This window comes from Bufo bufo, chromosome 6, assembly GCF_905171765.1.
Source record: "Bufo bufo chromosome 6, aBufBuf1.1, whole genome shotgun sequence".
Classification (NCBI taxonomy): domain Eukaryota; kingdom Metazoa; phylum Chordata; class Amphibia; order Anura; family Bufonidae; genus Bufo; species Bufo bufo.
The window spans coordinates 53,318,982-53,332,921 of NC_053394.1; the positions used below are offsets into that span (position 1 = coordinate 53,318,982).

At 41.3% G+C, this 13,940-nt stretch overlaps 1 pseudogene; it reads right to left on the reverse strand.

The window, feature by feature from the left end:
* LOC121005492 overlaps positions 1-3,706 on the reverse strand; it is a 239,421-nt pseudogene extending 235,715 nt beyond the window's left edge.
* Between the last annotated feature and the right edge of the window lie 10,234 nt (positions 3,707-13,940).

A 13,940-nucleotide genomic window follows, 5' to 3' on the forward strand; every position in this document is an offset into this window, starting at 1 on the left:
TGCCTGTATGATAGAAGTGGGGGAGAAGAGAAGGACTCTATCATGGGAAAATTACTCTTTAAGATGGGCCAATGTTTCCTCAAAATACCGGCCACATCTCTACTTTGTTCTGAATATGTTGTGACAAATGGAATCTGTCTAGGTTTGAGTTTCTTTTCTCTCGCCTCCATTCCCTGAGGATTTAGTATCTTCCTCAGATGTTTGTAAATATTCCCTCGTGGGTACCCTCTCTGTCTGAATTTGTTAATTTTTTGTTCATACCGAATAGGTAAGCGTTCAGGGTCTTGTACAATCCTCTTAACACGTAGTAGTTGGCTACGCGGTAGGGATTCAATGGTGGGTCTGGGATGACAACTTTCGTAGCGCAACAGAGTGTTACAGTCAGTCGGCTTGGTGAAAATGTCGGTAGACAGTTTGTCACCAACAATAGACACCATCGTGTCCAGGAATTGTACCTGTTTGTCAGAATGTGTGAGTGTAAAATAAATCTCACTGTCTAAATCATTCAGGAAACCATGAAATTGCTCTAGGGACTCAAAATCACCTTGCCAAATGAGGAAGATGTCGTCTATGTATCACCACCACCCCAACACTTTGCTGAAGTGGTGGGATACATACACAAGATCCTCCTCAAGAGCCGCCATAAAAACATTTGCATACGTGGGGGCCACATTGGACAAGGTGATGTTTAGGAATAGGAGTGCTGTCTCTTTTTTGAGAACTACTACCATTGATGACCGTCCTGCCCATGGTCTGAGGATTTTGCACCAGGATTTACCATATAGTGCTGCTGTTTTTCTTTGTTTGATATATATATATATATATATATATATATATTATTTTTTTTAATCTATATCTTTTTATTAAATCAACTTGGTTGAATGTTGAAAAACTTGACTCATTGTTAAAAGAGATTTTTAGCAAGCCTTGATGTTTCTATTTGCCCTAACGAATGGGCTGAAAAACAAGCAATGTAGAGGACTTGCAACAAGCTCGAAGAAGATGTACTGTAAATTATTCATGAACTGGACTCGAATTCGAATAACTGCCGAACATCCAGAAATCATTTAGTATTTTTATCATTGTGTTTTTTTCTTATTGTTCAGTATTTGCATCCAAACATTTAGGCTATGTCTGCATAAAAACACATACAAAACACCTCACTTTTTTCAATGTGTGAAAAAATAACTGAAATATGAATTCTTGGGGCATGGTTTTCATTTGGAAACTGTGTGGGGTTCACAAGGATTAGGTGCATTACTAGTTTAAAACATTTGTGGCCTGAGCCCTTGATATTTTGTCCCAGGCCCCGAATGTCCTGCCTGTCAGCTAGATACAACTGTATTGCTGTCCTCAGGAGGGCAATACAATTGAATCTAATGCACTGGAAGAGCTGAAGGACCTGTGGTAACATCACAGGTCATGTGACCAGTAAAACAGGCAGTGGTTGAGAAGTACCCGCAATGAGGTCTCCATCATGTGACCAGTGAAGTGAAGGAGAGGACCACAGTGAAGAGGAGAAGTGCTGGGGGAAGAAGCTGTGGTGATGTCTGCTACATGAGGAGAGGTAAGTGAAGGGAGAGGCAGAGCATTGCTGAGAATTGTGGTTATTTAACTGGGACTGTATGTTAGGGCTGAAGGAAGGGATGTTATTTACATGGGATTGTATGTTGGAGGGGGCTGGGGGAGGCAGTGATGTTATTTACATGGGACTGTATGTTGATGGCAGCTGTGGGAGGGGATTATTTTATTTACATGGAACTATATTGGAGGCAGCTATGGGAGGGAGTGATGTTATTTACATGGGACTGTATGTCGGAGGGGCCTGGGGGAGACAGTGATATTATTTACATGGGACTGAATGTTACAGGGTTCTGAGGGAGTGATGTTATTTACATGGGACTGTATGTTGAAGGTGCCGCGGTGGGGGGGAATGATGTTATTTACATGGGACTGAATGTTGAGGGTGTGATGTTTACATGGTATTGCATGTTGGAGGGGGTGATATTATTTACTTAGGACTGTATATTGAAGATGGCTAGGGAGGAGGTGATGTTATTTACATAGGACTGTATTTTGGAAGGGGCTGAAGATAGAGACGGATGTTATTTACATGTGACTGTATATTGGAGGGGGCTGGAGAGATGGTGTGATGTTATTCACATGGGACTCTATGGCGGAGGGAGGGAAATAGTGTTATTTACGTGGGGCTGTATGTTGGAGGGGCTGAAGGGAGGGGAGTGATGTTATTTACATAGGACTATATTTTGGAGGGGGCAGGAGAGATGGTGTGGAGTTATTTACATGGGACTGTATTGTGGAGAGAGGAATATAACTACAGGGGGCACTGCAAATCCAGGGGACATTATAGATGTTCTTATTACTTCTGGGGGCTCTATAGAAGTGACTTATAGATCTGCCTTATTTCTACTAAGAGCACTATGGGGGGCCTCATTACTACTGAGGGGTCTGTAGATAACTTTATTACCTCTTGGGGAATAGGGGGCCTTATTTCTACTGGGGGCTCTGTGAGGGTATTATTAATACTGGAGGGATCTTTTACTAATGGGGACACTCTTGGGGAGCGTTATCATGGTTGGGGGCACTGTAGGGGGCAGTATTACTAATGAGGGCATTATTGGGGAGCAATATCACTGTTGGGGCACTGTAGGGGGAAGTATTACTAATAAGGGCATTCTAGAAGGGAATTTCTATTGGTGCAAACCATAGAATTCCAAAGATCAGCCTTGGATATCTGCCATGGTCCCACAGTAAACCTACACGGCGAAATTACATGCTGTGTGAAAATGCGCTTAAGGCCTCACGCAGAACCGTACCTTTTCTGCGGTACCCAAATTGTGGGTTAGATCCACATGCCATCCACATTTTTTCTACAGACCCATTTAGTGCAATTTGTGGATTTATTCTATCTTTTTGTGGAACACACGGGTGATGCGTGTGCTTTCCACATCCGTATGTCTGTTACACAAAAAGATATAACATGTCCTATACTTAGTCCTAAAATGCAAAGGACCCACTGAAATCAATGGGTCCGTGAAATACATACAGTCGTGTGCATGAAGCCTAAGGGTGAGTACACACATCAATAAACTTTTTAGCATAAAATTTACAAGAAAGTTCACACCATAAACTACTGAGAAGTTCTACTGTGTTACATGCAGATTTCAATGTAGGTTTTGATGCAAATGAATCTATGGATTTCATCAATTCAAGTGCATTGAAATCTGCTGCGAAAATTCATGATCTTTGTGAATCCAGAGGAGAGTTGTTTTTGCTGTGCGTAAAAGTTTTTTTAAAAATATATAGAAATGTCATAAGGTTTGGCTAACAGGAGTGATGAAAGAATACAGCGGACTCCTCAACCTCTCACAGAGGTAAGTGACCGGCTGCTGCGGATACGTAAGGCATATTCTGCCATTTTGGCTAACTCGGGTACAGACTAGTAGCTGTAATAACACTAATACTGAGCATATCCGACTGACGGATATACTTATTACAGAAAAGGTGATAGTGAAATAGCACACAGCCATTGTACTTACAGCGTTCCTTCAGATGCCCCCAGGATCTGCAATAAAATCAAACCCACACAAAAGGTCCTAGTCCAGGACATGATTGTGCAGGTGGAGAGGGCAGTGGATAAGAGCGTATCATGTATGTGCAAGCCTCGCTCTTATATATCCTGCGTGGTCTTGCAATTGTCTGTACAGCATGAAGATTGCACAGCGACTCAGCACATCAAATATTTGTCAAGCTGGTCAGATTTCAGGATATATTCAAATAGATGTGTACAATGGATATTGGGCAGTTTTAACCCCTTCCAATATAGACATTTATGACTAGAGATAAGTAAAGTATTGGAAAATTTGATTCAGCTGCTTTGCCGAATAAAAAAATAAAAATAAAAATTGCTTTGTGATGAATGACTTACTTCTTCACAAAGCATTTTTTTTTTTTAAGTTGTGGGTGCAATGACAGGGAGCTGCGATTGCGCCGTATCCCGTTATTGTACCTGTCAGATGCCGCGATCATACTTGATCACGGTAGATAGTAAAAACACAGTGTAAAATTAACAGATCAATAAATTATAACAGTCCCATGTAAATTAACATAATTATTATTATACTTACCTCCGTTTGCTCGTGACGTGCCGGCCGCCGCCATCTTGATTGAAGATCTGGCGTAAAATCTCGCGCGGCCCGAGATTACGTCATCACGCTGTCATAAGTCCCATTCAAGATGGCGGCGGCCAGCACGTCACAAGCAAATGGAGAAGGTAATTATGAATTTTTCTTTTTTTCCCACACTATTTCAGGTAAAATCGATTCGCTACCACGAAGCACAATGAAATTTGGCTTTGCGGCAAATCAAATTTTTCCTAAAATTCAGGTCGGATTCCACTTTGTCGGGTTCGATTTGCTCAGCACTATTTATGATATATCCACAGGATGTTTCTTAACCCTTGCAGGACCCAGTAATTTTCCGTTTTTGTTTTTTACTCCTAGCCCTCCCTAAGCCATATATTTTCATTCACATAGCCGTATGAGGGCTTGTTTTTTTGCAGAATAAGATGCTTTCTAAAAATTCCAAATAGGGTGGAATTATAAAAACACCATTCCGCGACAGTTTTATGGATTTTTTTTTACACCTTTACACATTTCCTATGCGATAAAACTGACCTGTTACTTTTATTCTCCGGGTCAGAATGATTGCAAAAATACCACATAGTTTTTCTTGTGTTTTAATACTGAAAAAAAAAATATAGAAACTTTTGAAAAAAATAAATTTTCCTTTGCATTGCCATATTCCAACCCCAAAAAGTTAATTATTTTTAGGTGTACAGAGAGCTGTTTGAGAACTCATTTTTTGCAGGACAATTTTTTCATTGATACCATTCTGGGGTGTGTGTGACTTTTTGATCACTTTTTATTCAATTTGGTAGGCGAAGCAACCAAAAAATGGCAAATTGGTAGACTTTTTTTTCTGTTTTGTTATTTGCCATATCGGATAAATATTTTTAGATTTTAATAGTACAGGCATTTTTGCACGTGGCAATACCCATGATGTTAATTTTTTTAAATTATTTATGTATTTTTACTTTAATTTTGCGGGAAGGGGGTGAGTTGAATTTGTATATTTATTTATTTTTACACTTTTTTAAAACTTTTTTACTTTTTTTTACACTTTTTCATAGTTTTTCTAGGTAACTATACCAAGAAATCATTAGATAAGAATCAGTATGGGGAATACACTTTGGGGCACATTTATTAAGACCAGTGTTTTAGATGCCGGTCTTAATAAAGGCCCTTATCTGGCGGTGGTTCTGCCAGAGTTATGTAGAGGCGCTGGCCTTTCCATAACTTTGTCGCATCCAGCGCCAGTTCTAAATGTAAGCTAGCTTCTGAGCTGTCTTACATTTAGAACATTTTCTACACCTAAAACAGGCATAGAAAATAATGAATAAGACTGGCTTACCAGCCCATCCCCTTCCCCGCACAGGCAACGCCCATGATTTTAGACCTGGCGTGAGCAAGGCAAAGTTGCACATAGCGACTGAAATACGCCTAATTTATGCAGATTTCATAATAGTAAATGACCGATTTGTTTCAAAAGAGCCCTGCCAGAGTTTGCCGAGTTGCTGCCTTCTCTTTATCCTGCTTCCCAAAAAGTGAAATAAAAAGTGATAAGACATACAGATGTGTCATCGCTAGCGCTCCCTTTTTTTGCATATTGTTACTACCGAAGCATGAGTTCTCATCCTTCGCTATGAACGAAACAACCACTGTACCTGCAATACACAACAAAGCCAGTAAATGGCAGTGTTAACCTAAACTAGGTCATTACAATCCTCCGCTCTCACACTCCTTCATCCAGCATACGGCTGCTTCCCCAGGTTGTCAATCCAAGTCACCTCCCCCTCCTAACCCTTCTATCCACAGCAAAGACTTATATACTACCGGCACATACTGCACCGCAGTGTTCGGCTCCACGTCTCACTCTGCCGATTTGGCTATGTGCAGAGTAGTAGTTATGATTGCAATATTATGTCCCAGCTGTATATTCAGATTGTTACACCAGGGTGGAGGGGGGGGGAGAGCTTGGACATAATATCGCTATCATAACTACTGCTCTGCACGCAGCCAAATCGGCAGAGTGAGACGTGGAGCCGGACACTGCCGTACAGTATGTGCCAGTAATTCCTATATATATATCATTTGGGCAGAACATGCAATGTTGATCCCGCTCCATTCCCAGTGACTGGCCGGCTATCAATGGCAAGAAAATACAGAAGGTTTCCTTTCAGCCTGGAAGGGGTTAAATAAATAAAAAATATTTAATAAAAATAGGTATGCACTCCAAAATCCATGTGTGAGATTCTGCATTTATTGTATAACACATATTCAAATTGAAAATAATAATAAAAATATATATAAAATATATACAGTAGAAGTAGATATATGTAAACCAACTAGATGCCGATTAATCAATTGATATCCCTTTGATCTTGTAAATGAATAAACAATATTAATTGGTTTGATAACTACATATTGATTTATATAGAGAAAAACAAATAATACATAAAAATATATATGGAAAACTGTATCAAGAAAAAAATAAATAGATATCAATTAATCAATATCCATAAATATATATAAAATCCCAGTGAAGATCGATGGATGTGATCCTATTTAGGTACCAATAAAATGATAATAAATGCTGGCAAATGTACAGTATTTCTTCTTATATGGTCCGGACCGACATACAGTACAGTATTTGCAGAAACTTTTAATGAAACTTTTTTGAATCACTCCTGTCAGCACATTGAAAGGAAAAAGCAGAGCATCGCACTTGAATGTGGACCAGCTACCACTGCTCTCAGCGACTCTAAACCATATATCGCCCTATAGTAAAACAACTCTTATAGAAAGGGGTCACAATTTAACTTTGTGCAGTTAAAACCCCTACGGATCGAATACTTATTGCAGTTGAGGGTTTGTGACAATTGTATGCTATTACTATTGTGCCTTAAATGTGTATGTGGGGGAAGGGGGCACAGATGGAGGAAAGCCGAGGAGCGGGCAGAGATGAAGGGATGTGGGGAGACTTAGTAGGTGCATTTGTGAATGGATGATAATTGCTGATAAATAATTTAAATAATAATTGATAAATTATAACAATAAATTTCCTGCTTGTTTATTTTTTATTTTTCTATTTTATTATTATTTTATAATATATATATATATATATATATATATATATATTATTACTATTATATAATTATATATTAGATATATTTTGTTGTATCCTTGGACATAAATATGTTACATAGCTAAGTAACTCAGCTCTGCTACACTTGCATACATATAATAAACAGCACTGTTCGACTAAGCAAATCCAAGCAGGCAATTCATTCATTAATTATTTTTTATCATGAATCAATTATTATTTCAATTATATTATGAAATACCTTCCATCCATATAGTTAATTCACTATCCCTCCCCAATGCATCTACTGTATATATCAACAGTCCATCAATTCATCACTTTTCTCCCCTTCACCGCAATATCACTTCTCCATGTCATGCTCTATTACAACCTTATAACCGAAAAACTCCTCAATAATAATGAGAAAATCATATGCGAGCGCCAACTCAATAGAACCGATAAACAAGAACACACATGTACATAACTAGCAAAATTTTTTATTATTAGTCACATAAAGGACAATAAATAGACAATAGTAATAAATAACAGCATTAATGTGGCAGCACTGCGGATCAGCGCCCCACCAAGGTATCACAACAATCAATATATCCCCTGAGTGCACCTCTCGTGATGGCCTGTGTAAGCTGAGTAGCTAAAACGAGATGGGCTCTCACCCACAGGCCAGAAGGAAAGGTGAACTCAAATAACAATGCAGGTGCTAGCAAGCCAGCTAAACCGTAAGAATCAATGGACGCAGCGTGTGGATAAATTATCCACAACATCAGACATACTGCGATGTCACTTGCATCCAGCACATAAAAAGTAACAACCGGCATATACAACACATATATATATAAAGGGGAACCGACCTTGGGACCTTGGTGTGCGCACCTCTGACGCGCGTTTCGCTCAGCTTCTTCAAAAGGGGCGTCAATATTATATTACTGCCTGTGTAATTTTAACATATTCTTATATGTACTGAACATATTTTTTAAATAAAAAAATACATACAGTACAAATATGTTTTCTATACCATAGATATCAATAAATCAACATTATTTATCAGATAGTATATACAGTACACTGGAGATTACAAGACTAATAAAAGTGTGAATTAGATATAGTGTTTTGTACAGTATAATGTACATAGATAGATAGGTAGGTAGGTAGAAAAGAGGAGGAAGGAGTACAAAGACTGTGGCATTGAATTTCCATTAACCCAGTTGCCGTACAATGCACGCACCCATCGCCCAAATTTCCTATTCATTGTTCACCAAGGAAACTCCTGTACAAAGGGCATGCTACTACAGAGGATATTGATATCTATGGTATAGAAAACATATTTGTACTGTATGTATTTTTTTTATTTAAAAAATATGTTCAGTACATATAAGAATATGTTAAAATTACACAGGCAGTAATATAACCCAGCTATGGCGCTTATTAATATCATACTGGTGCAATCCAAACCAAGTATGATATTATTAAGCTATCTATCTATTTATCGATCTAAAAGTAAAACTTTTTGGTGTGCACACCTTCTGCTGGTTTTGCATCTAAGTTTATTTAACAAATAGCACTGTGAGATAACATACTCCTAATCAGGGCTTTTTTTCTCAGAGAAAAGGTGGTGGAACTCACCCCCCCCTCCCCTGGTCACGCCCCTACCCACCCCTAGGACCGCCCCCTAAAACCGCTCCTTTAGAGAACAGGGATGCAAGTAAAATTTGGGGGGCTATAAAAGTCCAGCCCAGCAAAGAAACCCCCCAGATGGGGATGGCACTGTTAATGGGGAATCTGGGGATGGCACTGTTATGGGGTGGAGGATCTGTGGATGGCACTGTTATGGGGGATCTATGGATGGCATCCACAGATCCCCCATCCTATAACAGTGCCATCCACAGACCCCCCTCCATCCTATAACAGTGCCATCCACAGACCCCCCCACCCCATAACAGTGCCATCCACAGACCCCCCCTTAACAGTGCCATCCACAGACCCCCCTCCATCCTATAACAGTGCCATCCACAGACCCCCCCACCCCATAACAGTGCCATCCACAGACCCCCCCCCTAACAGTGCCATCCACAGACCCCCCCACCCCATAACAGTGCCAACCACAGACCCCCCACCCCAAAACAGTGCCATCCACAGAACCCCCCACCCCATAACAGTGCCATTCACAGACCCCCCACCCCATAACAGTGCCATCCACAGACCCCCCCACCCCATAACAGTGCCATCCACAGACCCACCACCCCATAACAGTGCCATCCACAGACCCCCCACCCCATAACAGTGCCATCCACAGACCCCCCCTTAACAGTGCCATCCACAGACCCTCCCACCCCATAACAGTGCCACCCACAGACCCCCCCACCCCATAACAGTGCCATCCACAGACCCCCCTTAACAGTGCCATCCACAGACCCCCCACCCCATAACAGTGCCATCCACAGACCCCCCACAACAGTGCCATCCACAGACCCCCCCTACCCCATAACAGTGCCATCCACAGACCCCCCCACCCCATAACAGTGCCATCCACAGACCCCCCCACCCCTTAACAGTGTCATCCACAGATCCCCCCATTGCCGCTCCAGTACAGTTATAAAATGTATAATTCAATTAATAATAATTCATGCTGCCCCCTCTGTAGTATAACATTCAATATATCCTACTCACAGGGCTACTGTTATATCGTAATGCAAGCCGGCCGGGCAGACGAACGGCAGAGTGACTGACTGACTGCCTGCGCCGCCTGCTTCATTCATAAAATAGGACGGGCAGGCACGTGACGTCAGTCAGTCACTCTGCCGCTCGTCTGCCCGGCCGGCCTTGCATTACGATATAACATTAGCCCTGTGAGTAGGATATATTGAATGTTATACTACAGAGGGGGCAGCATGAATCATTATTAATTGAATTACACATTTTATAACTGTACTGGAGCTGCGGGGCCGGAGCACAGTGAACGCACCGGCCCCCAGCTCCTCCTCCCAGTCCCTCCCTGCTGATACATCACAGCCTGCGATGCTGGAGCATGGCAGGCTGCGATGTCAAAAGGTGGCGGAACGCCGTTCCGGTGCGTTCCGCCAGAAAAAAAGCCCTGCTCCTAATGATTAAAAATGTAAAAATAAAATAAAAAATAAGCATAGAAAGATAGCCTAATCGCCTAATTAAATAAAAAAATACATACAGTACAAATATATATTACTGTATATGGTGTTACTTTACACCCTACCCCCCACTCTCAGTATGGCTACATTAGGATCTAAGGCCCCTTTAACACGGGCGAGGAGGGGCTGGAGGGGTTAAAAATAGGGCTGAAGGGGTTAAAAATTTATAAAAAATAATAAACTACGGTACAATGGACTAACTGTACATTCATATATTTATATATCGATCACAATTATGATTCAGTACATCAAGAATATTAGACTATATATTTGCATATGCAGCTCTATAATATATCTGTATACACCGCTCCATTATGTCTTTAGATCTGTGATACAAGTGGATTAGATTTGAATAACACCTGGTGATACATTGTACCGGATTTTTTGCGGTCTACTGCATACAGATATATAATATAGCGGTGTGTACAGATATATAATGAAGTGTTGTATACAGATATGTAATGGAGCAGTGTACAGTATACAGATATATAATGTAGTGGATACAGAGTGTATTTATTAGCTATGTTCCTATAGTGGCTGAATGTTAATACAGTATCGAAAAACAACATGTACAGTATGGATACATTTGTATTAGCAAAGCCTTTTGATCATTTCCTCCTTGATGGCGACCCCCCACCGACCCCCCCCCCTTCTGCCAGGACAATTCCCACACCTATTCTTGCTATTCTTAATGTTGGATCTCTTTCTCCACAATTGCGCAATGGAAACCTAATATGAATTATGATGTTAACACTGACACCATTAAAACAAATAATATTGTCACATGAAAAGCAAAAATAAATAAATCAATACAGCTGCAGCGCTGGGTAAGTTTTAAAATACACCAAAAGTTTACAGGCAAAAATAGACCAATATATACAGCGTTGCTGCTATATTGATTTATTATATATAAATATATTTTATATATTTATATTATATATAAATTTACATATAGTATAATTAGTGTAATATTGTATAATTATTTTTTAATACAGAGGTTATCTATCTATCTATCTATCTATCTATATATGTCCATTATACTGTACAATACACTATATCTAAATCACCATACCTCATATGGATCATGGAATAAATAATTATACAATATTACACTAATTATACTATATGTAAATTTATATATAATATAAATACTCTATTAACATTCAGCCACTATAGGAACATAGCTAATAAATACACTCTGTATCCACTACTTCAGAGAAAAACAAATAATAAATAAAAATAAATATGGAAAACTGCATCATGATACAAAACAATATACACTTAAAGGATAAAAAAACAGATGAATGCAATAATATTGATTGTGCATCTGTCATACTTGAAGCAAACTATCTTATTACTTGAAATTAGGACATTCTCTAATAACTTTCTTATCCCCTAAACACTGAAGGTATTTAGATGCAAATCGCGATTCATATGCTAATGCAGCCCTTCATTAACCTCCTCAGGACCGCCGTACGCAGGATTGCGTCTTTGCGGCGGTCCTGTTGTTCTGGGTGGACGCGCCGGTGCGTCCTCTCGCGAGACGCGAGATTTCGTGCATTGCCGGCCCACGCATGCGCATCGCGGGCCGGCAAAAGTTAAAGAAGTATTTCGTCACCAGCCTGCCAGCAACGATCATTGGCTGGCAGGCTGGCGATTTTCAAAAAATCGAATCAGAAGCCAGATAACAGATCATATTAGTAAATATGATCTGTTATATGGCTTCTCTGCTCCTCTGCTGGTCCTTTTCGTCGGTTGGATCCAGCAGAGGAGCAGACTTCACAGTGAGTAGCACCAACACCACACTTTAGCCCCAGATCACCCCCCTGCACCCCAATTAACCCTTTGATCACCCCTTTGATCGCCCCTGTCAATCACTATTGAAAGGAAAAAAAGTGATCAGTGTAAACTGTCACTTTTTTTTTTTCACTAGTATTGGCTGTTAGGTTTTAGGGATAGTTTAGGCCCCTTGGTTAGGTAGTTAGCGTCAGTTAGCGCCCAGCCCACCGCACCGCAGTCACTTTTATTCGCTGATTAGCGTATCGCTAATCAGCATTTGTACTTTTATAGTATCTGTAAGTGATCAAAACTGATCACGGTCAGATCTATAATAGTATTAGTGTCACTTTAGTTCGCCCTCCACCCAAAACGCAGTGTTTGCCCGATCAGGCCTGATCGGTCACCCACACGTGCGTTCACCCACGCCCGCCCCACCGCAGTGACAAAAAAAATTTTGTTTTTTGATCACTGCACATTCACTTTACAAGCACTGCGGCGATAAAAAAATCAGTTTTGATATTTTTTATCAACCGCAGCAGCCTCCGGTACTTCGCTAGCCTCCCCTTTGTAAGACAGGTTTGCTTTTTTTCTTGGGTAGTCTCAGGGAATACCCCTAAATTTAGTAGTCCAAATGTCAAACAGGGGGTATTCTTCTGAAGAGGCCTACAGGATTCTGACCCAGTCGGATGAGGAGTGGGAACCCTCATCTGATGAATCTAGCGGGTCAGAATATGAACCTGTGGAAAGCAGTGGCTCTCTGACCCAAAGTTCGGACGAGGAGGTGGAGGTCCCTGGCAGCACCAGGCGTACCCGGCCCCGTGTCGCTAGACCACAGGTTACGCAGGATCCGTTTCAAGAGCAGCAGAGTGGGGCTGTCGCTGCCGGATCACGTGGTGAGGCATACACCAGCAGCGCAGCCCTTCCTGGACCTAGTACCAGCACTGCCGTACAACATGGTGACGTGGCGAGCACCAGAAGGGCAGTTGAAGCTGGTACGGTGGCACGTGCACTAGTTACCCCGTCGCAGCCACCGCGCAGACAGGCCCGTAGAGCCCCTAGAATCCCTGAGGTGCTGGCAAACCCTGATTGGCAGTCACCAACTTCAGCCGCACCTGTAGTTCCCCCTTTCACCGCCCAGTCTGGAGTTCGGGTTGAGACGGCTCAAATCGGTTCGGCCCTGGGATTTTTTGAGCTGTTCTTGACTGCGGAGCTCTTGGACTTAGTCGTGGCAGAAACAAATCGGTATGCCACACAATTTATATCCGCCAACCCGGGAAGCTCTTATGCCCAGTCTTTCCGGTGGAAACCAGTCCAAGTTTCCGAAATTAAAATTTTTTTGGGCCTTCTCCTCAACATGGGTCTAACTAAAAAGCATGAATTGCGGTCATATTGGTCCACGAACCCAATTCATCACATGCCCATGTTCTCTGCTGCTATGTCCAGGACACGATTTGAGACCATCCTACGTTTTCTGCATTTTAGCGACAACACCACCTCCCGTCCCAGAGGCCACCCAGCTTTTGACCGGCTCCACAAAATTCGGCCCCTCATAGACCATTTCAACCAGAAATTTGCAGATTTGTATACCCCTGAGCAAAACATCTGCGTAGACGAGTCCCTAATACATTTTACCGGGCGCCTTGGCTTCAAACAATACATCCCAAGCAAGCGTGCCCGGTATGGGGTCAAATTGTATAAGCTCTGTGAAAGGGCCACAGGCTATACCCACAAATTTCGGATCTATGAGGGAAAAGATCA